Genomic DNA, 12,924 nt, shown 5'->3' with positions numbered 1-12,924 from the left:
TTTTTGAGTAGAGTCCGATTCCAGAGTTTCAGCCTTTTCTGACGAAGGGAGCAGCCCCAAATCCTCATTCGATTTCTGGCAGCAACAACACAACAGTTTTCCAGCAGCTGGGACACAGATCAGTGTGAGGCCATTCCAGGAAAGCTTTCTGGGTTTTTCTAGGTTTCTTGAGAAGAGCCCGAATCCAGAGTTTCAGCTTTTTTCCGAGGAGGGGAGCAGCCCCAAATCATCATTTGTTTTCTAGCAGCAGCATCCACGCAGAGAGGCCATTATTGTCATTCTGAGAGTATTTTTTCACTTCCCTTGTGCAAGTCGAGGTGCCATCTGTCTAGTCACCTCTTGTACTCATTTATTACTCAGTATAATAAAATGGCTTAGCATTTCTCGCTTCATTTCTTGTGTGCTTATATTTTCAGTTTACATTATTATATGTTGTTCCACTGTTATTTTTCTGGGTTATTATATCATTTGCACATATTTGGTTGGAGTTTTTGCTGGGGTTTGAGGCATATTCTGGGTTAGGAATATTACAGTGGTATCAGAGCATAGATCTGGCTCAGACTGTGGAGCTAGAAATCTATGACATCGGGGGAAAAACCCTATATCTGCTACAGAGTTCAGAGATACAGAGACACTGGGCGTAGGTTGGAGAATACCTATGGAGAGGGAGATTGTGTTCCTGTGGCAGACGCAGAACAAGAGGAACCTGTGGTAGACGCAAAACAGAGAGAGCCAGTAGTGGATGCAGAGCAGATGGCAGACGAGGATGGGAAGAGATTTTCGGATATGCTCCTCAAATCAGTGCAGGATCTGTCGAGGTAGATTGAGGTGATGGGGTAGAGATTCATGGTAGTAGAGGCTAGACAGCAGGAGAGCCCACGAGTTTTTCAGATCGGTGAGGGATTAGGTGCATCCCATCACTTGCCAGAGCAGCGTGATACTACGCAACAGGGGACCTCACATGCCCCTACACGCTCTACCATGCCCACCTTTTTAGGAGCAGACACGGGGGCCATAGCCCAGCAGGGGGCAAAGCCTAGACATATGGGCGATTATTTTGCAGAGTACCAGGCCTATGGCCAGGAGTTCAGGGAAGCCCTCTCATTCAGAGATTTTGTTCAGCTCCAGTGGCATAGTAGACCCCGCGACCATCACAGAGGGTACCGGCATTACCTGATGGTGACACCCACCGTGCAGCGAGTAGAATCCACTTGCCTACGTTTGATGGTTCATCGAACAGTTCGGCAAAGTCTTGGGTGGAGAAGCTAGACATTTATTTCTAGCTTAAACAGATGTCGGATATAGAGGCCATCAAGGTGGCAACATTGCATTTGGATGGTGAGCCCCAGGATTGGTGGTTCCATGGGATGGTTACACTAGGGCACTCCACAACGACAACATATGCCGAGTTTACCAGGATACTGATGGAGCGATTTGATCGGAGGGATCCAGAGCAGCATTTTGTTGAGCTGACAAGGCTCAAACAGACAGGGAGCCCAGAGACCTACATTGCAGATTTCTTGAGGGTCTCTATGATGGTGCCAGACCTATCCACGGCACGGAGGGTCTATATGTATGTTGAGGGGTTAGCAGAGCCACTACGGGGTCTAGTCCGATCCACTAGACCAGCTACGCTCCAAGATGCTATCAGCAGGACCCAGGACTTACAGGATGTCTTACCCAGGACCCGGACACCCTACCCCTAGAGACAGACTTTCCAGTCTAAGGGGAAGGATGTGAGGATTCCACCTCCAAAGGGGAATCCAAGACAAGTACAGTTTGACGATGATGCCAGGAGGGAGTTGAAGAAGAAGCGGTTGTGCTTCACTTGTCAGGAGCCATGGGCACCAGGACATAGATGTGCTGCTGGTAAAGCACATTTTATTGAGGTCTTCTCCAAGAGAAGTGGAGAAGAGGATGATGAGGATGATGTGGAGGCAGGAGATAGCCATGCCATACAGGGACCTTTGCCACCTCCACCACCAACAGCAGGTGGTGCATCTTTTGCACCCACCGGAGGGGCCCTTACAGCGTTGCGGGGAGTTCCCAAGTATCTGACGCTATGCGTACGAGGGACAATGCGTATCAGTTTTGGTTGATAGTGGGGCAACCCACAACTTCATCGATGCCCAGATGGTTGAGCAAAGAGGTATACAGACAGAGAGCTTTGATGGGTTTTCAGTATTGGTCCCAGGAGATCAGACTATGATGTGTGCTCGTTATGTTCCAGAGCTATCAGTGACAATGGGCACCTACACATTGACTGACCACTTTTTCGTGGTCGATATTCCAGACACCAACATGATACTGGGTGTTCAGTGGCTCATCACTCTAGGGAAGGTCACGACAGATTGGAAGACCCTGGAGATGGAGTGGGATGATGAGAAGAGAGGGAGGCATGAGAAGATACGGGGACATCGCACATATCTGCCTCAGAATGTTTTGGCTCATCGGATGGAGACAGTCTTCCGAAAGGGAGACATAGAGTGGGCAGTAGAGCTGCGTGCATCAGAGGCAGGGACTACAGGGCGGACGGTACATCTAGAGATACAGTCCATCCTTGACCGGTATGCCATAGTGTTTGGGGAGATTCTGCCAGGAAAGCCACTGGACTAGGGGTTTGAGCACACTATCGAGCTTGAGCAGGGCATCCAAGCAGTGATCACCACCCCCTATAGGCACCCCAAGGCCTATTGGGACGAGATCGAGCGGGCTATCCAGGAGTTGCTAGCTCTTGGGCACATTCGACCGAGCACGAGTCCTTTTGCTTCTTCTGTGGTGTTGGTGAAGAAGAAGGACGGTACATTGAGGATGTGCATCGACTACAGGGCCCTGAACAAGAAGACCCTGAAGAACAGGTACCCTATACCTAGGATCGATGAGTTTATGGACGAGTTGAGGGGAGCATGATTCTTCTCAAAGATTGATTTGAGATCTGGGTACCATCAGATTCGCGTGAGGGATCAGGATATTCCCAAGACTGCCTTCAGGTGTCACTATGGGCACTTTGAGTTCTTGGTGATGCCTTTTGGGCTAACCAACACCCTAGCTACATTTCAGTCCTGCATGAATCACACCTTCCGTAGTCATTTGAGGAAGTTTGTGTTGGTATTCTTCGATGATATTCTCATTTACAGCAAGACTTGGGAGGATCATCTCCAGCACATTGAGACAGTACTGCGTATCTTACAGGAGTAGCAGTTCTATGCCAAACTCTCCAAGTGTGAGTTTGGGTTGACGGAGATGTTGTATCTGGGACACATCATAGGGGTGGATGGAGTGAGGGTCCATGAGGAGAAGATCAGGGCCATTAGGGAATGGCCGGAGCTGGGAAACGTGATGGAACTTCTAGGATTCATTGGCATTTGTACTTATTACCGGAAGTTTGTCAAAGGTTTCTCATAGCTTGTTGCACCCCTGACAGATTTGACGAAGAAGGGGGCATTCAGTTGGTCAGATACAGTGCAGCGAGCCTTTAACAAGCTTAAGGAGGTTATGAGCAGTTGCCTAGTGCTTGCGTTGCCAGATTTTACGCAGCCATTTGTCTTGGAGTGTGATGTGTCGGGAGAGGGGATCGACGCAGTATTGATGCAGGGAGGTCACCCGATAGCATTTGAGAGCCGGAAGCTCCTTCCGCACAAGAGTTGTATTCCATATATGACAAGGATATGCTAGCCATCAGGCATGCATTGGCTAAGTACCGACAGTATTTGGTAGGCAACAGGTTTAGGGTGAGGACTGATCACAACAGCCTCAAGTTCTTTTTGGAGCAGAAGCAGCTACAAGAGAGGCAACAGAAGTGGATCAGTAAGATCCAAGCATATGACTTTGACATTGAGTATGTCAAAGGTAGGAACAACGTGGTAGCAGATGCCCTTTCACGTAGACCAGCCACGTTGTCTCTTATAAGCTTGGATACAGATTGGAGGGCTCGACTCTTAATAGAGTACTCCAAGGATAGGTTTGCATGTGAGGTTCTGGATGGGCAGGTGGCAGATGATAGGTACAGGGTGGTCGATGAGATCATCTACTACAGGGACCGGATCTTTTTGGCTGAGGGGTCTCAGCTCAAGAAGAAGATACTCCATGCATCACATGATTCCCCATTGGCAGGACATCAGGGTTTTACCAAAACCTACAGGGCCATTAGGGAGAGGTTCTCATCGAAGGGCCTCAAGGAGGACGTACTCCAACACATCCAGGAGTGCGATGTTTGCTAGAGGAACAAGGGAGAGATGAGCCATCCCGCAGGATTATTACAGCCTCTTCCCATTTCGGATAGGAAATGGGAGAGTATTTCGATGGATTTCATCACAGGGTTGCCCATGGTGTAGGGCAAGGATTGCAGCTTTGTCATCGTTGATCGACTGACGAAGTATGCACATTTCTTTGCCATATCCGCACACTATACAGCAGCACAGGTGGCTGAGCTGTTCTTTAGGGAGATCTTCAGGTTACATGGTCTTCCTAAGACCATCGTCAGTGACAGGGACAGCCATCTCATGGGCGGGTTTTGGCAGGAGCTTTTCTGATTGGTGGGGACGGAGTTGACATCGAGTACCAGTTATCACCCACAGACGGATGGGCAGACAGAGATAGTTAACAAGTGGCTAGAGGGCTACTTGCGTAACTATGTCAGTGGGCAGCAGCGAGCATGGTTGAGGTGGCTGCATCTAGGGGAGTACTACTACAATACTTCACATCACATGTCCGTTGGTATGTCACCATTCTATGCTTTATATGGGTATCATCCTTTATCTTTTGCTGATGTGATATTTGGTGATAGCAAGGCTCCTAGAGCCAAGATATGGATCCAAGAGAGTCAGGATATTCTCCGAGCTCTCAAGGATAACATGGCTACAACACAAAACCAGCAGAAGTTGTATGCCGACAAGGGTTGGGTGGAGAGATAGTTCGAGGTAGGGGACATGGTTGACCTATGGTTACAACCATACCGATAGTCATCACTAAAGCAGAAGGAGGCTGAGAAGCTTAACCAGTGAAACAGGAATCGCCAATTTTGGCGATTAATCGCGAGTCATACTCGGGTCGGCGGTGAAAAGATCCGAGTCGAATCTCGGCGAGTCAAATCCGCGTACTCGCGAGTACGACGATTATTTTGATTTTGCCGATTCCGCGTTTTCTTTTTTCTCCAGGTTGCAATGGTCGTGGAAAGCAGAAGGAGCAGATTGAGTTAGCGGTTGTTCTTTACCATTGCTCATCATCTGTATAACTGTAACGAAATTGGAAACCCATCGTAGAAGCCGCGAGATTCCGGAGTCGAGTCTGCTACTTCCTTTTTCTGCAGGATCCGATCTTGTGCTTTCGTCTGCTCGATTACCAGCATTTTGGTATCTTTTGTATGACTTCTTTGGAGAGGGTCTTGTGAAACCTTCGGTCCATTGCTTGACTTCACTGAAATATTGGGATCCCGTGACTTGGCCTCAATCTCTGCTACATCGAATCTCAATTGAGTCTTCTGCTTGGTGGGCTGCCTCTCATTGGACATTGCTTTCCCAACTGGTGACAGAATTACAGGAACGAATTCTCCGTCTCGAGAAATCGACACAATATTCACCAAAGCATTCGATTTCCCGCTGATAAGGCAAACAGGAGAAATCTGGACAGCGTAATTTGACAAAGCGACTGGCTTGGAAGACTGGTTTTCGTTTTTCTATTTTAAACGCCCTTTGAACCTCGACCACACAGATTCCGACTTACATCCCATTTCGCTCGCCTCCACATAGAAGATACTAGCTTTTACTTTATTTAATTTATTGTTTTTAAGGTCAAATCACTAGCGTCAATCATACAAATCAAATGAAATAGTTAGTAAAGATAACCATTAATCTAGGATAACTCTAACTTATTTTATTATATATCTATATGGGTTAAAATTAAAAAATTACAACAAAATTTTTAATCATGGAGTTTCAGTTTTACTTTATTATAGAGATTTTTAATGTGTAAATATATTTTGTTACAATACTATAGGCCAATACTATCATAAGTATTTTTCATAAGATCTCAGAAAAATTGCTGGAACTATTTTTCATAAGTATTCTCGATTTTTTGCCGATCCGATTAAAACTTTTCGCTCTTTTGCCTCGCCGATTTATTGCCGATTCCGAGTCTGGTAACATTGAGCTTAACCCTCACTTTTATGGGCCATATAAGGTGATATGCAGGGTTGGACAGGTTTCATATGAGTTGGAGTTGCCCCAAGGCACCAAGATTCATAACGTTTTCCATGTATCATGTCTGAAAAAGGCATTGGGGGAGCAGGTGACAGTGATAGCTGAGCTACCACCCATGGATGATTAGGGCCATTTGGTATTGCAGCCGGAGGCTATCATTGATACCAAGGAGAGGCAACTATGGAGCAGGACGGTCTAGGAATTCTTATTGAGGTGGAAGAATTTGCTGGATGAGGATGCCACTTGGGAGAGTGAGAAGATCTTGCAACATCCATCACTTCAGTTGCTTGAGGACAAGCAACATTTTGCCAGGGGGGACTGTAATATTCCTAATTAGCCATGGCTAATTGGAATATTATGATTTTGCCCAATTTTGGCCTTCTATAGTTATTTATAAATAAAAAAGTGAGGACGGGGGACATAACTCACTTTAAGAATAAAAAGTCACTTCTTAGTAGCACAACGTTGTGATTTAAGGAGGAGCCAAGGGGGCCAAATGGGGCCCACACAGACACATGGAGGGAATGTGCAGGAGGGAAGAACACATGGCGAGAGGGGAATCATGCAGGAGGAGGTGAGCCTAGGGATTGTGAGAGGCAAAGGTTATAAAATAGAGAGGATCCCCCTCATTTTGGATCATTCTGGTTATGAGCATTTGTGATAGTTGTTATCACCCAAAGAAACTCTCCTAGGTTGTATATCAGAGATGTTCGGGACATTACAAACTCAACAAAAATGTTGGAAAATGGTGGATGAATGGAAGGAATGATGCATATTCAAGCTAGATAACCACTTCTACTATGCTTAACCCCAAACATGGGTGAACACCCCCAGACTACAAGGCTTTAGACCACCAATTACTCACAGTTTGAGGAACAGGTGAAGATGGAGAATACTGACCACACTAGCAGATGCACAGGACCCTGTGATGGCTGGCTGCAACCAGTTAAAAGGTCTGTAAATCTATTTCCTAATGCACAGACAGGATGATAGCTCTCTGGCATTAAAATAACATAAACCTGCATACACACTCAATGATACATACTAGATTTTAACACAGAGGTGGGATGACAGCCCCTCTAATGCTAAACATCAAGAGCACATGAAAAATGCATAACAGGCACAACCTGGAACAAAGAAGAAGTGGAAAGTGAGCAATTAACAGCAAAAGAAGCTTGTATTAGCTGAAAATGAAGACTAGATGCTGCAGGTATCACAGTAGTTACAGTCTCCAAAAGTTGAACCTTACATCAAAACAATATCCATCAACCCTCATTACATCTTGTTTCTCGGTATATATGGAGGTTGATTACAAAAATATCTGCTATCTTATGCGTGGAGGGGTCATAATGGACCACCAACCACATTAACTGTTTGATATGGGTCTCTGATACAATCTGCTGCTTTCATGAACAAAATTTGACATTCTCTGGTACTTAGGTGTACTCCTCGAGCAGGTGGAGTGTTGTATGAATAAATTTCCATAACTGCTGCAAGCATTTAATTGCTCGAGGCTGTACTTTCCTTCCTTGACCGTGCTGTCTTTTGAATGAGGTAGTTGAATATTAACTGCGCAGAGCACTGGTGGGTAGCTGATCGCTGTTATCCTTCGTCCCTTGGAAGCATGGTATAGGCCAAACACACGAAAACTGCATGGAAAATGAACGAAGGGCTGGGAATAAATGTTAGCCATTGGATGGAACTGACGGATGGCTGAGATCTCATGGCGGGAGGCGATGGGAAGATGCGGGGCAGAGCGACTATGAACCGTCGGATCACATATATGGACGACGGAGATCATTTGATAGGGAGTATCGGGAGAAGGCGTGAATGGAGAAACGTGGGCTGTCGAATCTTATATGGGCAGATTCGACGGTGATCGGGAGCGGAAGATGCGCGGGGGATAATCTGCAGGGATGACGGTTTTAGTGGTGGGCGGTATTCCCTGCACCGCTTAGCGGAGGTGAGTGGTATACGTACATAGCCGACCGATCACAATAGGCAGTTGACACATGGACGATGGGACAGGTGGAAAACTGCCGCGATCGCGAGTTAACGCACGGGCAGGTTTCGGCAGCGGGAGGAGCGAATGCCATCAGATCGTGCGGCAAACGATCGGACGACGAAGGCTTAAAGGCACATGTTTATTGATTGATGTGATAGGGGAGGGCCTCACTGGTAACGCTTTCTTCATATGCGCACGGTTATATGACCACGGTCTTATGGGTCTAACTTTGCGCCCGGGACCCGAGGGAAAAAGGATTTATACAGGATTTATAAAGGATTATAGAGGAAAACAGAAATAATGGGGTTAAGGGAGAACAAAGAGAATGAAGAGGTAGCGAGGAATGGAGAGGTTTAGGAAGAAAAACAGAGATAGCAAGGTGAAAGGAAGTAAGCGGGGAAAAAGGGAAAGGCGAGGATAACCACTGTAGACCATCTCTGAGCCAGCAACCTAGGGCCAAGCTTTTTCCTCCTCCTGGAAAATCAGCAACATGTAGCAGAGCTAACAATAGTCATTTCGACTTAGAGCACACTGGCTGTTTAGCTAGTTTGCGGCACTGTTTAGTGCATTGAGTGTCTCCGTTTGGAGATCTCACCCTTGGCCTCGGGGGACTTCAAGTGCCTGCTCGGGCAAGGTATTTCCATTGGCATTCCAGTAGTAGATTCATCAGCATCTCAGCAGCAGTTTCATCAGCATTTCAGCAACAGTTTCATCAGCGTCTTTGAGGAACTGCGTAGAACCCCAAAGGGGTGATTTTCGGGGGTCGGCCATTTCAGAAAAGATTTCTGGGTTTTTTTTAGTAGAGTCCGATTCCAGAGTTTCAGCCTTTTCTGAGGAGGGGAGCAGCCCCAAATCCTCATTGGATTTCCAGCAACAGCAACACGACAGTTTTCTAGTAGCTGGGACGCAAATCAATGTGAGGCCATTCCAGGAAAGATTTTTGGGTTTTTCTGGGTTTCTTGAGTAGAGCCCGAATCCAAAGTTTCAGCTTTTTTTGAGGAGGGGAGCAGCCCCAAATCATCATTTTTTTTTCTAGCAGCAGCAACTTCATCCACGCAGAGAGGCCATTCTTGTCATTCTGAGAGTATTTCTTCACTTGCCTTGTGCAAGTCAAGGTGCCATCTGTCTAGTCACCTCTTGTACTCATTTATTGTTCAGTATAATAAAATGGCTTAGCATTTCTCACTGCATTTCTTGTGTATCTGCTTATATTTCCGGTTTACATTATTATATGCTGTTCTACCATTATTTTTCTGGGTTATTATACCATTTGCACATATTTGGTTGGAGTTTTTGCTGGGGTTTGAGGAATATTCTGGGTTAGGAATATTACAATTCATGAGATTCTTATATGTAGAAAGGTCAGTTGCATAATTAACTGTTGAACATGCCCAATAATCAGACAACTCACCTATACACTACGAAAAAGTAGTTTGTTACATTTTAATAGGTGGGATTTTGTCCATAGGGTGGTCCAGTATCAAGATTTTCCTTCCGAAGATCTAGAAACATCAATTATAGAAAGTTTATCGAAGATGGTCAGAGGCGGTTATGTCTTAAATGAGTTGAATGGAAAGATGGAAGATTGTGGTGGCGAAAAAAGCGTTACCGAGGAGACTTTAGAGTGGGGATAAGTGTCGAGGAAGACTAGCCTCACATAGATCAGTTTTCTTGTTGTAATATGTATCTTCTATATTGTAATTTGTGTTTAATTTTGACATGTAAACATTAAGGGAGGAACTTGTAAATAATGCTTACGTGGTAAATTTACAGTTGGTTTGGGTTTCTGTTGAGATAATATCTTAACCTCTTTATTCATGTTTAGCTTATGTTGGATCTCAATCCAATTATATATTTGTATCATATTTGTGAATGAATGTAATGTGAAAAAATAGTTTTTTGTGTGTATATGGGTTTCTTTGTGGAAATAATGGATAGCTTATTGGTTGACTTTACTCCAAGGATGTAGCCTCTTGAAAAAGAAAGAATGGTAATAAAATCCTAACTATTGACATTAAGACAAGGCCATTAGATATGAAGTAATATGTAATCATATAATATGCTCAGCTCGTTGAAGACATTAGTTATTAATGCAAGATGTGAAGAAATTATAAGAGGTCAAATTTAGAGAATAATGGTACAATTCACTAAAAATACATGTCAAATGAAGTTGAAACTAGAAGGAAAAATAATTTAAGATGGTATGCAACAAAGTTGGAAGGACAATAAATATATTATTAGAATGAGATGATGGAATATTAAGTATAAAGAGAACAATTTTAAGAAAGGAAGTAAAGTTTCTAAGTTGATTTCCAATATTACCAATGTAGATTTGATAAAGTTACCCTACCGAATAAAGGCAAAGGAATAACTTGTAAGTTTTATAATGAAGCTAACAAATGGTAGCCTTCATAACTATGACCAATGTAAAATGAGGAGATGAATAGAAAAGAGTACTAGATAAACATTAAAAAAATGAGTGGGTAGAAGTTTCACAAATGAGTGTAAGTAATCAACAAGAGGAACTAGCCTATCTCAGAGCATAATAGAAATATTTTGGGTCACTGGTGGAAAATGGACGTGGAGTTACAAAAATATTTCATATAAAAACATGATAAGGATCACTATGAAGTCTAAATGAGGATGATGCCTACTAAGAAGAAAATATTTCCAATCCATGGATGAAGTTAATTGATCATGATATTGATAAAATTCATTTCAAGGAATTGCAAAAAAAAAATGATGGTGTTGGGTTAAGGAGGTAATTAACCCATGAATTCCTATAGGATGACGATGAATAGGAACAACATTCTTAGCTGGGAAGTAGTAACAACATTCTCAATTTCAACAATTTGTGCATATAATAGAGAAGAGAAAGAAACCACAATGACTGGAGGTGAGAAATTAAAGCCAATTTGATAATATATTTTTAAAATTGAACAAAGTGAAGAAGTTTCCATTGTTGAAGCTAGTAGACATGGAATATTAGGTAATTGAGACTAGGGGAAAAATAAATTATATCTATGAATATTCAATATGAGGAAGTGAAGGGGTGATTCAACCGAGAAGAAAATTATTGTTAGAAAATTATATATTACAGAGCAATGGAACACATAAAATATTGCAGAAATATAAACACATAAAACACATAAAACAAGAGAGACACAGATATACGTAGTTCACCCAATTTGGGCTACGTCTACGGAGAAACGGTCAGTTCTTCCTTTTATATTATCTAGAAAACTTAAGAGATTCAATCTATAGTAGATCTATTGTAATTCCCTCTTCTCTCTCGCTCAATCTCCTCTCTCTTCTCACTCAGAATACTGTAGAAAATCTGTGATAGGTTAACCCGATAATGCAATATAAATCAAAGCAGAATACTATAACCTATGTCTACTATCAATTTGCGGAAGTTTAAAGATCGAGCTGAATAATATAACCAGAAGAAGAAGAATCAATGGCACAATAAACATGAAAATACTTTAGGGAAAGTCTCAGATAAACACCCCACACTATTGTATTATCATACATGGTGGAATTACATAGGAATTATAAATAGCCTTAGCTCTCACAGCTACCCAGCTCTCAATACAATCCTCACAGATGATCACAGGCAATCTTGGCTTCTCTCCAACCTTCTTCTCTATCCTCTAAGCTCCTATTTCCTTGCGTTTTTCCTTGTGGATGATTAGCCTATTACCAAGTAGAAAATCAAGCCTTCAAAACTGCACAATCCTCAAGGATGAATCCTTGACCGCATGCATGAGTTTTCTCCATGAGAAAACACATGCAACTGATAGTACATTGTCCTTAAACATTAATCTCAACTGGATCTTTCTTAGAATAGACATGCATGAGTTTCTGATGAGGGAATCTTCAGTTTACTGGAGTAGCACTAGTTGAGTGCATTAATGCATCAACTGACTGTTAACTCACTATTAGTTCCTCAAATAGTTTGGAACTAATTTAACTGGAATTAACTCAGTAAAATCAGTTAACTAATTACAGCTCAAATATAACTCAATCTTATCTCCTTAATTTAAGGGATAACTCTTGCATGACTTCAAAAAGACTTCTAACTTGAATTTCTCCAACTAATTAATTTAAAATAAATTAATTAATTATTTCCAAGTAGCTATTAAGATCAAATTCGATTTTAATTCACAATTTAATTCAAGGACAAATTAAATTGGAATATTCTTTTAGATATCATTTTTGGGATTCAACTGCGTTAAGTAAGTCATTCAAACGTATGACCATTTCCATGAGAGGTAGTCGTAACTGACTAATTTCTCATGATTTTTGAATAGTTCACTTAGTACTCATTGCATCGGGTGATGCTCACAGGGGTGAAGAAGTGGGATTGAAACTAGTGAAATGTGGAGAACGAATCACATAGCATCAATCATCACTTCCGGGGCTTGCACCCGGTAACCAGGACTTCCCAGGAGGTCACCCATCCCAGAACTCCTGTGGCTCAAGCGCGCTTAACTGTGGAGTTTTTCCCCACAATCAAGCCCACTTAGCTTGCTACCCCATTTGCAAAACCTTAGCAAGTATTGTGCCTCATGAACCATTCAAGTAGAGATCCCTTGACTCTTTTTGAATTTAAGTATGGGGGATTTACGCAGTGCATTATATTAGATATCATTTTTGGGATTCAACTGCGTTAAGTAAGTCATTCAAACGTATGACCATTTCCATGAGAGGTAGTCGTAA

This window comes from Pinus tabuliformis, chromosome 5_1 (assembly GCF_031772625.1).
Source record: "Pinus tabuliformis cultivar Carrire ecotype Pingquan chromosome 5_1, CPIR1, whole genome shotgun sequence".
Classification (NCBI taxonomy): domain Eukaryota; kingdom Viridiplantae; phylum Streptophyta; class Pinopsida; order Pinales; family Pinaceae; genus Pinus; species Pinus tabuliformis.
Note: the sequence above shows the minus strand (reverse complement) of the source record.